Source organism: Notolepis coatsorum, assembly GCF_963971535.1.
Source record: "Notolepis coatsorum genome assembly, chromosome: 17".
Classification (NCBI taxonomy): Eukaryota; Metazoa; Chordata; class Actinopteri; order Aulopiformes; family Paralepididae; genus Notolepis; species Notolepis coatsorum.
In genome coordinates this window covers 109,383,940-109,401,029 of record NC_140181.1, presented here as the reverse complement: position 1 = coordinate 109,401,029, position 17,090 = coordinate 109,383,940, and positions in this window count along the sequence as shown.

Here is a 17,090-nt window from a genome sequence, read left to right as displayed (position 1 = left end):
GTATGTGTATGTCTTGTACTTTTTATTTTTTTGTCTATCCATACATGTTGTTGCATAGTTTACAAGGAGGAAGCTGTAAAGTTGCTTGATAAAAATAATGGGACCTAATCATGTAAATCTGATTAGCTGGAATGTGAAAGGTATTTCAAACAAAACGAAAAGATATAAAATTATTACATATTTGAAATCCCTATCATGTGATTTGGCAATGCTCCAGGAGACTCATCTTAATGAAATAGAATCAGTTAAATTGAAACAAAGATGGGTAGGTCAAGTGTTCTCAGCACCAGGCAATGGAGCCTCTAGAGGGGTAAGCATCCTGATTTCAAAGAAAATATCATTTAAACTTTCAAAACAAATAGTTGATAAAGATGGTAGATATATAATTTTGTCAGGTATTTTACTAAATGAAAAATGTACCTTAGTAAATGTATATGCTCCTAATACGGGACAGAATACTTTTTTGTCAAAGCTGAACCTGGTGCTGGCAGAATTTGCAGATTATCCCATTCTGATGGGTGGGGACCTAAATTTGGTTAGCAATGCCTCGATTGATAGGTCTGGGCGTCCCCTCCCACTAGACGGAGCATTGTCAAGTGCACTTAAAGAAATGCAAAACTCACTTGCATTAACCGATATTTGGCGTGTTGTCAACCCTGACACACGTGAATATACCTTTTACTCCCACGCTCATAATTCATATTCCAGGATTGACTATTTTCTCTTCTCACAATCCTTGGTGGGTAATGTAATTGATTGCAAAATTCATAACATACTTTTATCAGACCATGCGCCCCTGTCAGTCCTTTTTACTCCTGCTGTAATTAACAATAAAACCAAACAATGGAGATTTAATAACTCCTTATTGAAAGATCAAGTTTTTGTGTCTATGATTGAGGAGAAAACACAGGAGTACATTAGTATTAATCTTACATCAGTCCAGTCAGTGCAGACTGTATGGGAGGCTTATAAGGCAACCTGTAGGGGCTGGATTATAAGCTACTCAACAGCTAAGAAAAAGAAAAAAATGGCAAGGAAACATGGTCTGATTACTGAACTTAAGTCCTTGGAAACTAGTCATATGTTGGACCCTGACAATTTAGAACTGAAAAAAGCAGTGTTGGTTATAAAAACAGAATTACAAGCAATTCTACATGAGGAAAATGCATTTGCCCTCTTTCAGTTGCGTCGAAAATATTATGAATCTGGCGATAAGGCTGGTAAAATGCTTGCTCTCAGACTGAAGCAGCAAGAAAATCGTCAATCAATCTCTAGCATATATGATGAAGATGGCTCTCTGATTTGTGAACAACTTCAAATCAATAAAGCATTCACTAAATTTTATAGCACACTGTATAAATCAGAATGTTGTACGAGTGAAGAGGAAATGGAAAACATTTTCAGAGATATAAATCTCCCAACCCTCTCTGAAGAAGAAAGGGAATCACTAGATACACCTATCACGGAAAATGAAATTAAATCAGCTATCAAATCCCTCTCAACCGGTAAAACACCGGGTGATGATGGTTATACAAGTGAATTTCTTAAGTGTTTCCAAGTCACTCTTACACCACTTCTAATATTGCTGTTTAATGATATAGTGGCCAATCAATCCATGCCGCTAACCATGCGGCAAGCTACTATTTCATTGATTCCAAAACCTGGCAAGGATCACTTGCAAATGTGTAATTTCAGACCTTTGAGTATTTTAAATAATGATTATAAGTTGTTTGCGAAGGTCCTTGCAGGGCGATTGGAAAATGTTATAGCCTCATTGATTCATATTGATCAGGCTGGCTTTGTAAAGGGTCGTTTAGCTTCAAATAACATGAGGAGGCTAATGCATGTCATGTCAAGGGCGGGGGCCTCCCATCATCCAGCGATGGCAATATCGCTGGATGCTGAGAAAGCCTTTGATCGAGTGGAGTGGAAATATCTGTTTTATGTACTACCTAAATACGGATTTGGTCCGGTTCTCATGAACTGGATAAAGGCACTTTACCATGAACCGGTTACGTCAGTCAGAACAAATGGTATAAGGTCTGATCCATTCCATCTCTATCGATCTACCCGCCAAGGATGTCCGGTTTCACCGCACATTTTTATTCTTTCCCTCGAACCACTTGCCTGTGCTATACGTGCTCATAAAGAAATCAGTGGTATTCGTATTGGTAGTTGTGAGTATAAGGCCAGCCTGTTTGCTGATGACATATTATTAACACTAACAAATCCTAGCCATTCCATCTCTCAAGTGCTAAAGCTTATAGATACATTTGGTAAATGTTCGGGCTATAAAGTGAATTATAGTAAAAGTGAAGCTATTCCACTTAACAACCTAACTTTTCAATCACATCTGGGTTCTGCTCCTTTCAATTGGAAGCCAAAAGGAATTAAATACCTGGGAATTAAAATCCGATCTCCCATTGAAAAAATGGTTGAGTTAAATACATCTGACCTTTTAAAGAATATAAAGGAGGACATCAAAAGATGGACAGTCTTGCCTTTATCCCTTTGGGGCAGATCTGATATTATAAAAATGAATTTGTTACCAAGGCTAGCTTTTTTGATGTCCTCTATACCTTTAAAGTTCCCTCCTAGTTGGTTCAAAGAAATAAACAAATTATTTTCTGGCTTCCTATGGAACAACAGAAAACCTAGAATCAGCCATAAAAAACTTATAAAACCAAGAAATAGTGGAGGAATAGGACTACCAGATATCCACCAATATTATATAGCATATAACTCAAGATACCCCTTGCAGTGGGCTTACAATAGTGTGAGACAGATTGGCAGCTGGGAATGGCTTGAAGAACAAATTATAGAAGAACATAACGAAGATCTATCTCTTTCAATGTTGTGGTATAACCCAAAAATCACTCCCAGACTGGACAATCCGCTTTTAGAATTTTCATGTGAGATAGTGAAAATCTTACATAAACGCCTGACCTTTAGTGGATATTCCTTACCATCATGTCCATTATGGAAAAACCCTTTGCTCTCTGCAGGAGGTAAACTCCTTAAAAATAATGTATGGCAACAACATAATATAACACAGGTGGGCCAAGTGATCAAAAGGGGAAATATGATACCTTTTAATGAACTTAAAACACAGTTTGGGCTGAAAGACACAGAATTTTTATCTTATTTACAAATACAATCGGTTATTAAATCATTGTTGTCTAAAGGCATAGCTATAGGAACAAACGGAGTCATGGAAGAGACATTAAGGGGAATTACAGGCAGGAAAGGCATTGTTTCTGCAATGTATAAACTATCATGTTCAACCACCCCTGATACCAATACCAAAACTAAAGTCCAATGGGAGCGAGACATGGGTATATCCATATCTGAAACACAATGGGAAGCAGCACTTAGGAATAGTACAAAAATATCAAAATGTGTTAGATATAAAATTATACAATTAAAGATACTACACAGGGCCTATATAACACCCTGTACATTGAATAAAATGAATCACACCCTACCCAAATTGTGCTGGCATGGGTGTGGAGTAGAGGGTACGCTCATGCACTTGCTGTGGCACTGCCCACTTGTTAGGAAATTTTGGTTGGACATTGCTGAGGACCTGTCAGTTACTCTCCAAATTGACATTAATCCTTGCCCTATAATGTGTATATTGGGTGTAAAAATGGACACTGCTCAAGCAAAGATTGTAAATAATACTGTAGCACTGGCTTTTCTAGCATGCAAACGGATTATTTTAATGAACTGGAAAGAACGCAAACCGAACTGCTTCAGTATGGAGAACTGGCGCAAGGACTTCATGGACTTGCTATCGATGGAACAGGCTGCTCTGTCTCTTCAAGAGAGTGATAGGCCCGATGGCCTTCAAGGTCCCCTGAACTTTATTAGATCACTATCTGGAATAAGTTTGTCTACTGAACCTTTGTAACGCTCTGCAACCCCCCCCCCCCCCCCTCGCCCCTTGTTGTTATTGTTATTATTATCATTTCTTGTCTTGTTTTGTCGTGTATGTATTGTCTTGTTTGAGAAAAATAAAAAAAAACTTTAAATATCAAAAAAAAATACCCAAGTTAGCCAGATGAACACAAGGCCAACCTTACCTAGATAACGTTAGTACCCAAGTTAGCCAGATGAACACAAGGCCAACCTTACCTAGATAACGTTAGTACCCAAGTTAGCCAGGTGAACACAAGGCCAACCTTACCTAGATAACGTTAGTACCCAAGTTAGCCAGATGAACACAAGGCCAACCTTACCTAGATAACGTTAGTACCCAAGTTAGCCAGGTGAACACAAGGCCAACCGTACCTAGATAACATTAGTACCCAAGTTAGCCAGGTGAACACAAGGCCAACCTTACCTAGATAACGTTAGTACCCAAGTTAGCCAGGTGAACACAAGGCCAACCTTACCTAGATAACGTTAGTACCCAAGTTAGCCAGATGAACACAAGGCCAACCTTACCTAGATAACGTTAGTACCCAAGTTAGCCAGGTGAACACAAGGCCAACCTTACCTAACTATTTACCATTTAGTAGCTCTCCTCATTGTGGATACTAGTAGTATATAGTATATATATAGTAAGCTAGCTACGTTAGCACGTATTTACCTTGGAACAAGCGTATTTGTGTTTGTTGATATTCGCCATATTCAGCTGGCCATGGGGTCTGCCGCATTTCTTTATCCACTGTCGGCATCTCTCCTCTCGGGTTTTCGGTTTAGGAAACGGGTAAAATATCACCCCACCCTCTAAGCTTATGGGATATCTGCTGTCGGATTTGCAAATACCATAAGCACAACGCTTCACCATTTTTGCAATGGATTCCAAGTTAACGCTGCAGTGGGCTGCATGCATGAACACAAAGAAAAGCTTGTCGGATGTCGGACCTCCACATTGAGCCACACACGTGATCGAATATGATTGGACAACAGGCATTTAGGGGCGTGGCTTTGCGAAAGGTCAATTGCACCTCATCCCATTTCTGCCTTGCACTATATAGTATTGTATATTAGTACACTGCACAGTATTGTATATTATATGGTAACTCAGTTACGTCTATTCTGCATCGAACATTGTACATATGTCTAAACTGAACACTGTGACCTAATTTTTTTTACTTCTAATTTACATGCTATACTATGTTATTTTATTTCATACTTATCTTGTCTTGCACAGTCTCTGGAGCGTAACAGTAAGAAGCATTTTGTATAAAAGTATTCTGTACTTCTGTATGACAACTATTAAAGGTCCCATGCATTATAAATGTCATTTTTCAGTCTCTAGCATTGTATTATAGTAATAGGAGTTCGTATCAATGTGTTTTAGGGTCTAAATACAAAATTGGCGAATTCCTCCGTTTCAGCCCAGCCCCTCTAGTAAATCGGGTCATTTTGATTTGAAGTCCCTGAGCACGTCACTGGGCGCTGTGGATAGACAGTGATGCGATTGGCTCTGTGGTTGGAGCTAATGCCCGCCCCCACCTGCAGCGAGCCACACACGCAAACGGGAGATTGAAAGAAAGAAAAAAGAAAAACATTTCCTCATACTCGAGAGGGAGAGAAAGGGAGAGAGATAGAGAGCACTTGGGGGGGGGGGGGGGGGGGACCTGCAGCGAGCCACACACGCAAACGGGAGATTGAAAGAAAGAAAAAAGAAAAACATTTCCTCATACTCGAGAGGGAGAGAAAGGGAGAGAGATAGAGAGCACTTGGGGGGGGGGGGGGACCTGCAGCGAGCCACACACGCAAACGGGAGATTGAAAGAAAGAAAAAAAGAAAAACATTTCCTCATACTCGAGAGGGAGAGAAAGGGAGAGAGATAGAGAGCACTTGGGGGGGGGGGGGACCTGCAGCGAGCCACACACGCAAACGGGAGATTGAAAGAAAGAAAAAAAAAAAAAAAGCTGCCGGCGGACTGTCTTTTTTTTCTCTCTCTCTCTCCCACCCCCTCCCTCTCTCGCTCTCTCTCTCTCTCTCTCTCTCTCTCTCTCTTCCCCCCCTCCCTCCCTCCCTCTACCAGTGCAGACTGTGTGGCACTGTCACTCAAAGTGCTTATGGGCGGAGCCAGGCCATAACAGCCTGATTTCTAGAGGCTGAAAAATGATGGTTTCGAGTACTTGATTAGAAATATAAAACAATGAATTTTTTTGAAAAAAAACTTACAAATGTCTTCAATAGACCAACAGGAATTGTGTAAAGTTGCCCAAATAGTGCTAGGAATAGCACTGCATAGCACCTTTAAAGAAACTTGAAACTTGAAACAAGAGCTCTGGTAAAAAAAAAGAAAGAAATTAACATTAATCTTGGGTTGAAAAATAGCGGCGTTAAAATAATTGTGGGTTAATGCATTAATAAAGCTTTAACTTTGACAGCCTTAGTTATTATACATTCTTACACATACATGTATGTTGAAAATCTGAGGTATTGATGAAGTAACAAAGGAAAAAAGCCAAAAGCACTTACTCCTCACTCCTCAGACATTCTTTGACAATTTTACAGCCCAAAATACAAAAAAGATCCAGGCGGAATAGGTAACAAAGGGTTGAAGAAATATTGTCTGAACTGTCAGATGCAAACTGGCTGTGTGACATAACCGAGCATCTTGCTCAATTGAATAAGAAGCTGTAGGGACGCAAACAAGTCCCACCCAAAACTTGACCAATATAGTTGTGAACTGAGACAACCCTTATTTTGTTATTTTTTAGTACAGTTACAGTTGTGTGTTCATGCAGACGCATAATAGCAATTTCATTACGAATTGAAAATGGTGGACCCTGATGTAAACAAGTCGAAAGTCTTTCTCTGGTCTGCATACCCTTAACAATTGTGTGTATTGAGCTGTACTGTACCCATTCTGCAATCTGTTAATTAAAGTTAATTAAACTATCTTCCATTAGTTGGATGTATGGCCTCTGCAAGGTTGTGTGCAGCCATTTGTTTTTGTAACATCTGCTACATCTGTCCCACATGTTCTTTGCAGCCCAGTTGTTAGTTCTGCCCCTCTTGACTGTGACAAAAAGGTTTTGAACAAACTTAATGTCATAGCTTGCATTTGATGATCTTCTTCTTTGTTATTTACTTGAATGGTTTGATCATTGATTAATGGAGTAATATGGGGTTCTGATCAACTAAAATTATTTGTTAAAATAACATAAGCTAACATATATTTTTACATCTATGCAAATGCATATGCAATATGTATAACTTGAATAAGTAATAAATACAGAAACAACATGTTTAACTAGGGCTGGGCGATATAACGATAACGATAAAGATCGCGATATATTTTAATAATCGATATCGAATATCGTTTTTTTTTTTTTTTTTTTGTGCGGTGGTTTGTCCACCAAAAAAGCGCCAAAAGATCGAAAATAAACTAGCAGAGCCAGAACTGTTCAACTCCTCTGGAGCCCCACAGCCAGCAGAGAAGCCGGTTTACTTTAGCTTTTAAACCAGCTGCAGCCTGAGAACTGGAGTGTGAGGGGATGTAACACTAAAGATGGCGGCAATGACAAAGAATTGCTGCAAAATAAACATACATCTGTTGTTAAAAAAAAAGGAAAAAAAAAATTCATTTTTTTATACTTATAACAATTCGATAATTATCGATATCGAGAAATAAAATAAAATTATCATATCGTTATCGCGATATGATTTTTTTCCATATCGCCCAGCCCTATGTTTAACAATATGTAAATGAGTAGCTACATTTATTTTACATTACATTAACATTTATACGGTCTTTGGCCCTTTGAGGGCAACGATAATGCTGATGTGGCCCTCTGTGAAAATGAGTTTGACACCCCTGATATAGACAATATCACACATTCATAGTCACCATATTTTGATGGTTAAATAAAATGCTACTATAGGCGATATTATCAGCACTATTTATTATTGCTGTTTCTTATTTGTTTTTACTTTCATTTGTGATTATGGAATACAGGAGTGGTCCAAGACAGCTGCCCTGTGGCAAGCCACAATCTAGCCTAAAATACTGATTATATGTTCTCTCAGTAAGTTTAGTTCAGTATGTTTAGTTTACTATAGTGCACAGATGTAGTGAAAATGTCTCTGTTCTCTCAGTTAGTTTACTATGTGTACAGATGTAGTGAAAATGTCTCTGTTCTCTCAGTTAGTTTACTATGTGTACAGATGTAGTGAAGATGTCTGTTCTCTGTTAGTTTACTATGTGTACAGATGTAGTGAAGTTAGTTTACTACCGTAAATCCTCAAATATAGGACGGGTCTTCTATTTACCTCAGCTGCAAAGAGCACCAGGCCTTTATTAAAGAGAGGCTTATATAAGAGGCAGGCCTTAATTTAAAGAAATGACACTCCCTTCATTTTCAGACTTTTATTGCATTATTATTATTATTTTTTAATACGTACATTGTCTGTCTACATTTATTTAGACTAGCATTGGTATTTAAATATCGAGTGCAGTTGAGTAATTGTGAGATTAACGTAATTCACACACTGAAGTTGGAACTGTCTATACTAGGTTGTGGGGTCCGGGGACGGTTTAGCGTGTGGTACCTTCTCGACTTGAGTTGTTGACATGCAGTAGCTTTAGCTACTAACACTGTCATAGCATCATGATCTCTAATGTGTCAACTGGACAACGCCAGCCTCTCCTGCCAACGCCATATAGATAGCGAACGTTAATGTTTGCAAACGAAGTCAACGTCATCCAGCTGACACCACATATCTAGATATTATGACAACTAGGGCTGTCTTAAATACTTCGAAGCTTCGTTCGATGGCACAAGCTTCGAACATTAAAAAAAAAATTGAAGTTTAAAAAAAAAACGTTGATTTGTGTGTGTGTGTAGGCCTCAGGGCAGCTCTGGCTGCAATTGTAGCTTACCACCACCGGTATGACTGTGTATGAACTAGGGCTGCACGATTAATCGTTTTTTAATCGAAATCGCGATTTGACATGATGCAATTATCAAACCGCGAAGCCTGCGATTAGACGCATGGCGAGTCTGATGCAACGTTTTTTTTTTTTTGCTTGACTGTCAGTCATGCTCACCAATCAGAAGTGCTGTGCTCTATGTGTACCAGTCATTGCTCACCAATCGGAATTAGCCCAAGGTAACTAGTATACGCCCAACAACAACAGCAGCACGTGAAACACCCATGCGTGAAGACGTTAATTTACAGTAGCTGGCTAGCGGCGATTTTCATGTGGGATTAATGGTTTCAACAGAGCCAGAAGAAACGTTGGACATTCTCGTTCCTAAGAAAAGTAGCACTTCGGTTGTATGGAAGTATTTTGGCTTCAAGACGACAGATGTGGAACAAAAGAAGGTATTGTGCACAGTTTGTCGTGGAACGGTTGCTACCTCGCGAGGAAACACCACAAACTTGTATCAGCACTTGAAAACGCACCACAGGCACTTATACGTCGAGTGCGCGACCAGAAACAAGGTAAATGAACGTCCTCAAGCAGCCCAGTCTAACGTTAAGCAAACAAATGTTGATGAGTCGTTTGCGGCTGTTACTCCGTATGAAAAGGGCTCACGGAGGCACAGTGAGATAACTAATGCCATAACGCACTACCTCGCTAAGGACATGGTGTCTATTAACACTGTGAGCAACGTGGGGTTTAAAAAACTCATCCATACGCTGGATAAACGATATTCGATTCCCTCCCGCACATACTTTGGTCAGGTGGCCATCCCAGAGCTGTATGCTGAATGTCGGGAAAAAATTGCGACGGAGCTGAAAACGATCGAATACTATACTACAACAACCGACCTGTGGTCGAGCAGGACTACCGAGCCGTATCTCAGTCTGACCGTGCACTTCATAAATAACCAATTTGAGTTGAAGAGTAACTGCCTGCAAACTGCCTACTTTCCTGATGACCACACGGGAGAGAATATTGCCCATGGACTAAGAGAGTCCTTGTCCAGCTGGGGTCTGGATGAAGATTATCAGACGTGCATCACCACTGATAATGGATCGAATGTTATCAAAGCGGCGGCACTGAATCATTGGATAAGGCTTCAGTGCTTTGGACACAGGCTGCATCTTGCAATAGGTACGTGAATGGGAAGTCACCCTTCCTCTCTTCTTTCTCTCTCTCCCTCCTCCCAATTCTCTCTCTACCCACCTCTCAGTTTCATAATTTTATTGTTATTACATTTTGCTAGCCTCATAGAGGCTCACACTCATAGCATAATAGCCTAAGTCATATTTTAACATTTGCTGGAAGCACATGTCTTTTTTATTGATATTGTAACAGTAAGTTCAACCAGATGTGTGAACATGTTTGCAAAAAGGCACAACAGCGATTGCATAACAAATAAAAGTGACTTAGGCAGAATGCCATGACTTAGTCAGACATTATTTCTCTTACATACATTTATAAATACAAACATAACATTACCAACGTTGTTTTACTTTCCTAAACATAACCCAAGTTGTGTTACTTACTTGTCTAACCAAGTTGTTTTAAATGTCTAACCTTAACCAGTTGTTTGTGTGTGTGTTCGATACAGCTGTTATCTTTAGGATGTGTGTGTTTGATACAGCGGTTATGATTATAGTGTTTGTTATAAAGTCTGTATGTTTACTTGGGGTACATTTGTTATGAAGCTGTTATGTTCAGGGTGTGTTTGTTATAAAGCGGTTATGTTTAACAGGCTTTAACACCCGTTTCTTCTTCAATCTGTTGCCTGGTGTCTAATGTCACTTCTCTTATTTCTAGTCAAAACAAATCTCTTTACACTTCAAATAAAAAGCAAATATTAATTTGAAAATTGAGCTTGAAACAAGTGAAAAATTACTAAAAACAAGCTGTCTTATTTTAGGTGTAAAGAGATTTGTTTAGATTAGAAATTTGACAAATATTGTATGTAGTCAAAGAGATGACTAAGGCAGATAGTTATTTTGGACTGCAATAAGCATTCTGATAGGCTGAGGACATAGGCAATAAGACAGGGTGTTAGCAGTGTTAGACAGATATCACAATTTGGCCAAAATATGACTTAGGCAATTATGCTATGAGGCTAATGATTTTCAATATGAAAAATAATGTTTTGATTGATGATTTTCTTTTTCAGAAAATGCTCTGAAAGAGAAGACAGTGGCAGGGCGTATAGATCGGGCAACAGGACTCTGTAAGTCTCTGGTTTGCCATTTCTCTCACAGTTGGAAAGAGAAGGCAGCACTGACTCGGGCCCAGCGAGAGCTGCATCTGCCGGAGCACTCTTTGATCACAGAGTGTCCAACAAGATGGGGCTCGAGGCAGAAGATGATCGAGATGTCATTTAATGTTTACATAAAATGCCCAATTGCTCAGAATTACATTGTTGCCAAACTTAACACCTCTCATCTCTATGCTCATCTCTGTGTTTTGCAGGAGAAGAGGGCTCATGCTTCTAGCACCACAGAGGCCATGCTTCAAAGTGCAGCAGAGGCAGAGCCATCCACTGCGAAGAAGGCAAAGCGGTCATTGGGCAGCTTCTTTAAGAGCACCGCTGCTGCTGTGCCCCCGACCAATGCTTCATCCGCTGTGCAGTTGGAGGGTGCCATAGAAGCGGAGGTGAACACCTACCTAATGACTCCCACCATCGATGCAGAGGAAGACCCCCTGGCCTGGTGGAGGGTACACCATGTTAGCTTTCCGATGCTGAGCAAGCTGGCTCGCAAATTCCTGTGTATACCAGCCACGAGTTCCCCATCGGAAAGAGTGTTCAGTGCTGGAGGCAACGTGGTCACGTGTCAGCGCGCATGTCTGAAACCAGCAAAGGTCGACATGCTGGTTTTCTTGACAAAATCTGTAAAGACCAAAACTATTTTATTTGTTCTGCAGCACTTTATCTATTTCAAGAGATTTACAGAAAGTTCCTCTTTTTTTATTGTCCCTTTTACTTAAAGGAACACGGCAACTATTTTATTTGTTCTGCACTTTTATCTATTTCAAGAGATTTACAGAAAGTTCCTCTTTTTTTATTGTCCCTTTTACTTAAAGGAACACGGCAACTATTTTATTTGTTCTGCACTTTTATCTATTTCAAGAGATTTACAGAAAGTTCCTCTTTTTTTATTGTCCCTTTTACTTAAAGGAACACGGCAACTATTTTATTTGTTCTGCACTTTTATCTATTTCAAGAGATTTGCATAAAGGTCCTATTATTTTTTTATTATCCCTTTACTTAAAGGAACATTTTGGGAAATTAGCTCACCGTCTTCTCCAGAGAGAGACACTAAGATAGATACCAGTTTCCTCTGTGCGTTCAGTAGAAAGCGGTCTGGCTGCACCTTAGCCTAGCTTAGCACAATGAATGTAAGCGGACAGTACAGGTTAGCCTTCGGGGGAGAGCTGTTAGTTGGACAATGCCTAGGCTAACCAGCACTGTCCGCTTCCATTCATTGTGCTAAGCTAGGCTAAGGTGCAGCCAGACCGCTTTCTACTGAACGCACAGAGGAAACTGGTATCTATCTTCTTATCTCTCTCTGGAGAAGACGGTGAGCTAATTTCCTAGCGTGTTCCTTTAACTTGATTGCATGTGCAATATTTAGTTGCTGCTCCTGAGTCCTGAGCCACAAGTGAATAACCTTGTTTATAGAAAGGTCTTATTTTATTTTCATATTCTAATTGTTCAATTTGTTTGACACTTCAAGTGTGACTGATTTGAGAGTTGTGTCTAAGAGAAACAAAATGGCAGCTGCTTAAAAAAAAACACAAATAAATATGTTGTTGCAATTAATATCTTTTAAACTCTCATCATTGCATTAGAATTAGAGCAGTTAATAGTTTGATGGTATCATGATAGACAGATTCATCCAATCACCTGTCAAGTATTTTTGAAAGTCCCTGCCCTTTTCCAAACAGTTTCCAATGGAGCTTTTCTAGATGGTTGTGTGAAAAAAACCATCTGCCGGTATTCAGGTTAGTAATGCTCCCATCACATGTTTTAAATCTATTACAAGATGAATATTAAACGGAAGCTTAACTTTAAAGCAACCCAAGAGACATTTCATGCAAGTATCATTTAATGCAAGCCACATTTTACATTAAACCTCTGTTGGGCTGCTGTTTAAAAAATAATAATTTAATCGCATCGCAAAATCTGTCAGAATAATCGCAATTAGATTATTTCCCATAATCGTGCAGCCCTAGTATGAACGAATAATGGACTCTGTGAAGCGCTCTGAGTCAGAGCAACAGTCAGTCAGAGAAGAGCGCTATATAAATCCAATCCATTATTATTATTACTCGTACTGCATGCACAGAGAACAAAAAGGTATGTATCTTAAGTAACACTCCAACATTTTGGGAACCCTGGAGTTAGACAAGAAGATACATACCTTTTTCTTCTCTGTGCATGCAGTAGGAGTAGGAAGACGTTTGGAACTAGGCTAATGGAGGAACCTACTTCCAGTGACTGACACTAAGCTAGGCTAACGGTGCGCGTCTTCCTACTCCTACTGCATGCACAGAGAAGAAAAAGGGTATGCATCTTCTTGTCTAACTCCAGGGTAGATGCCAAATAATCGAATTTCCCAAAATGTTGGAGTTTTCCTTTAAGTACATTTAAAAGTAGAAACTTTTTTTACTTTTACTCAAGTGTGTTTTAGCCAGATACTGTGACTTTTAGTTGAGTACGATTTTGAGACGGTACCCATACTTTCACTTAAGAATAATTTCTGGGTACTTTTCACACCCCTGATCACAGACAGGTAGGATAGTTATATGTATCAGGGTTCGAAATTAACGGGGGCTTGGGGCATAATGCCCTTGAAAATGGACAAAATGCCCTCGAAAATCAGTTAAGGGGGGCACAAAATGCCCCCGATAGTTGACTAATTATATATATATTCATCCGGTAATGGAGCGCCTGTCTATCGTACGGTTCAGATGACGCGCAAATAAAAAAAATAATTTGGCGGAGCCGACGGGAGGTGAGCACTGGCTGCTGCAGCAGCAGCAGCAGCACTGCAGCCATGGGTGCTGGTCAGTTTGTGTACAAATGGCAAGCACAATCTAAATCAATCTTCATTACGACTTTAAAAACATAGCCATTAACATTACATAGGCATACACACATCTTGCCATAGCGTTAGCAGTTTGTACAATACAACGCACGTTTTAACTATGGTAGCACTAGCCCCAGCTAATACAGTCAATGAAATGTTATCGTAGCTACAAGCTAGCAGAGGAGGGAATCAGAGTCTGAGAGGCGGGGTGTTTAAAGACAATGATAGGCGTTTATTCAACATCCAAGAAGGCTAACATACAACTGTGTTTACTAACTCCAACCGGGACTATTGCCGCTTCCGTGCTGCTTGTTGATGTTATGATCTATTCTCCTCCTAACGTTACCGGAGCTGAAGGTGCCACACGCTAAAATGTCCGTGGGGATTTGAGTGTAATTTTTTTTTAATAAAAATTTACGTATATCGAACCGAACCGAAAACCGTGACCCCCAAAACCGTGATACGAACCGAACCGTCCATTTTGTGAACCGTCCCACACCTACCGTTTATCATAAAAATGCAGTGCCCCCGAAATACAAAAAAAAGCCCCCGAAAATCAATTAAGGGGGGCAAAAAAAGCCCTCGACATTTTTTTTTTATTTCTAACCCTGATATGTATTGATCACAGACATGTAGGATAGTTCTATGTATTGATCACAGACATGTAGTATAGTTCTATGTATTGATCACAGACATGTAGGATAGTTCTATGTATTGAGATTCACAGACATGTAGGATAGTTCTATGTATTGATCACAGACATGTAGGATAGTTCTATGTATTGATCACAGACACAAGTGTTAATTTATGTATCATGAAATGTCCATCGTCACTTACTTTATCCATTTGTATTGGAAGCTGGAATCAAAGTGCTTGAATCTTCCAAGAGATTCAGGGTTTGTACACCTTTTCCAAGGCAAAATGCAAGCACTTTTCAATGTGCATTTTCAAGATTTTCCAGCATCTTATGCGGCTGTGGTAAATTAAATATTTACTCAAAATGATTATTTCACTTCTTCCATCACATTAAATCAGATGTTATTGTGCTATAAACAACCAGAATGATGTAGACTTGGCATCATATATAACCTGGCTGAGCCGATGTGTTATGCAGTAACATACTGTATATCTGTATGTCGTGTATGTTATAAATGTCATGATGAATTGAAGACTTTTGCACAGTACTGTGTTTTCTATTCACTTTAGCCAAACACACATAATATATACACTACTGTGAGAAAATAATAATCACACACAAAAGGATAATGGCTTATAGCAGACTTAATGATTTTAGAATATTTCAGATAATGAAATTAAATGTTTATATCATCAACTATCCAGTTAGTAATTTATACTGTAACGTTTGGCTAAATCATTGAATGTAGAGAGAGAGCGAGAGAGAGAGAGCGAGAGAGAGAGCGAGAGAGAGAGCAAGATGTATGTAATAAAAAAAGTCAACCAACGAACTCGATTCTTGTACCGGATCTCCTCTCTGGTAAACAAGAATACCCTGAAGACTCTGGCAGGAGCACTCATTCAGGGGTACTACGACTATGCTTGCACCTCATGGTACCAAAGCACCTCAAAGGCGCTAAAAAACAAAATTACAAACATCTCAAAACAAACTGGTCAGACTACTGCTTGACCTTACTCCTAGAACCCACCTCACCCCTGCCCACTTTGACAACCTAGGATGGCTTAGAGTAGACGACAGAGTACAGCAACTTGCAATGGGCCTGGTCTACAAGATACACTACACGACCAAGGTACCCATGTACATGTCAAAATACTTCCCAAAGGTCAGTGAATACCACGATCACAACACCAGAGGGAGCTCCACAAATCATGTTAAACCCAGATTCGGCTCAAATAAGGGACTAAACACGTTTCGCAATTATGCCACATCAATGTGGAACGCCTTACCCAAAGCTGTAAAGGAATGTGGATCACTACCCACTTTCAAAACCTCTCTCAAGGGACACCTACGGGAGACTGCAATTCAACACTGGCCCCTGTAAATATCCTAACCCAACCCCCTCCAATGTACAGTCATTTACCTAGTATGGTTGTCAATAGTCCAATGTACAATTTTGTTTGTTTGTACAGTGTCTCCCCCCCCCCTCAATGTACAGTTTTACTTGTTTATACAGTGTGCCCCCCCCCCCCAACCACCTCCAATGTAAATTACCCAGTATGGTTGTCAATATCCCAATGTACCCAACCCCCCCCACCCAACCTCCTCCAATGTACAGTTTCTACGTCAAATGTATATACTCCCTTTTCTTGACTCCTTCTGTATCACAAACAGTACTGTATTTGCAAATCTGGTATGTCATAAATGTATAGATGTAGCAGTACTGACTATCTGTATGTCATGTATGTCATATATGTGTGCATGGATGAGTATCGGTGTGTAAGCAGTGCATGGATGTTGGAAGTGTAAAATTAAAGTAGGCTTCCTTGTATATTAGTACACTGCACAGTATTGTATATTGTATGGTAACTACGTCTATTCTGCATCGAACATTGTACATATGTCTAAACTGAACACTGTGACCTCATTTTTTTACTTCTAATTTTACTATGTTATTTTATTTCATACTTATCTTGTCTTGCACAGTCTCTGGAGCGTAACAGTAAGAAGCATTTTGTATAAAAGTATTCTGTACTTCTGTATGACAACTAATAAAGAAACTTGAAGCAAACAAAAATAACCAAACAGGTGGAGAGAGGAAGCCCAGACTAAAGGAAGCCTGCATGTATAAAGGCCTGGACACTAAAGGAAGCCTGCATGTATAAAGGCCTGGACACTAAAGGAAGCCTGCATGTATAAAGGCCTGGGACACTAAAGGAAGACTGCATGTATAAAGGCCTGGGACACTAAAGGAAGACTGCATGTATAAAGTCTGGGACACTAAAGGAAGCCTTCATGTATAAAGTCTGGGACACTAAAGGAAGCCTGCATGTATAAAGGCCTGGACACTAAAGGAAGCCTGCATGTATAAAGGCCTGGGACACTAAAGGAAGACTGCATGTATAAAGGCCTGGGACACTAAAGGAAGACTGCATGTATAAAGTCTGGGACACTAAAGGAAGCCTTCATGTATAAA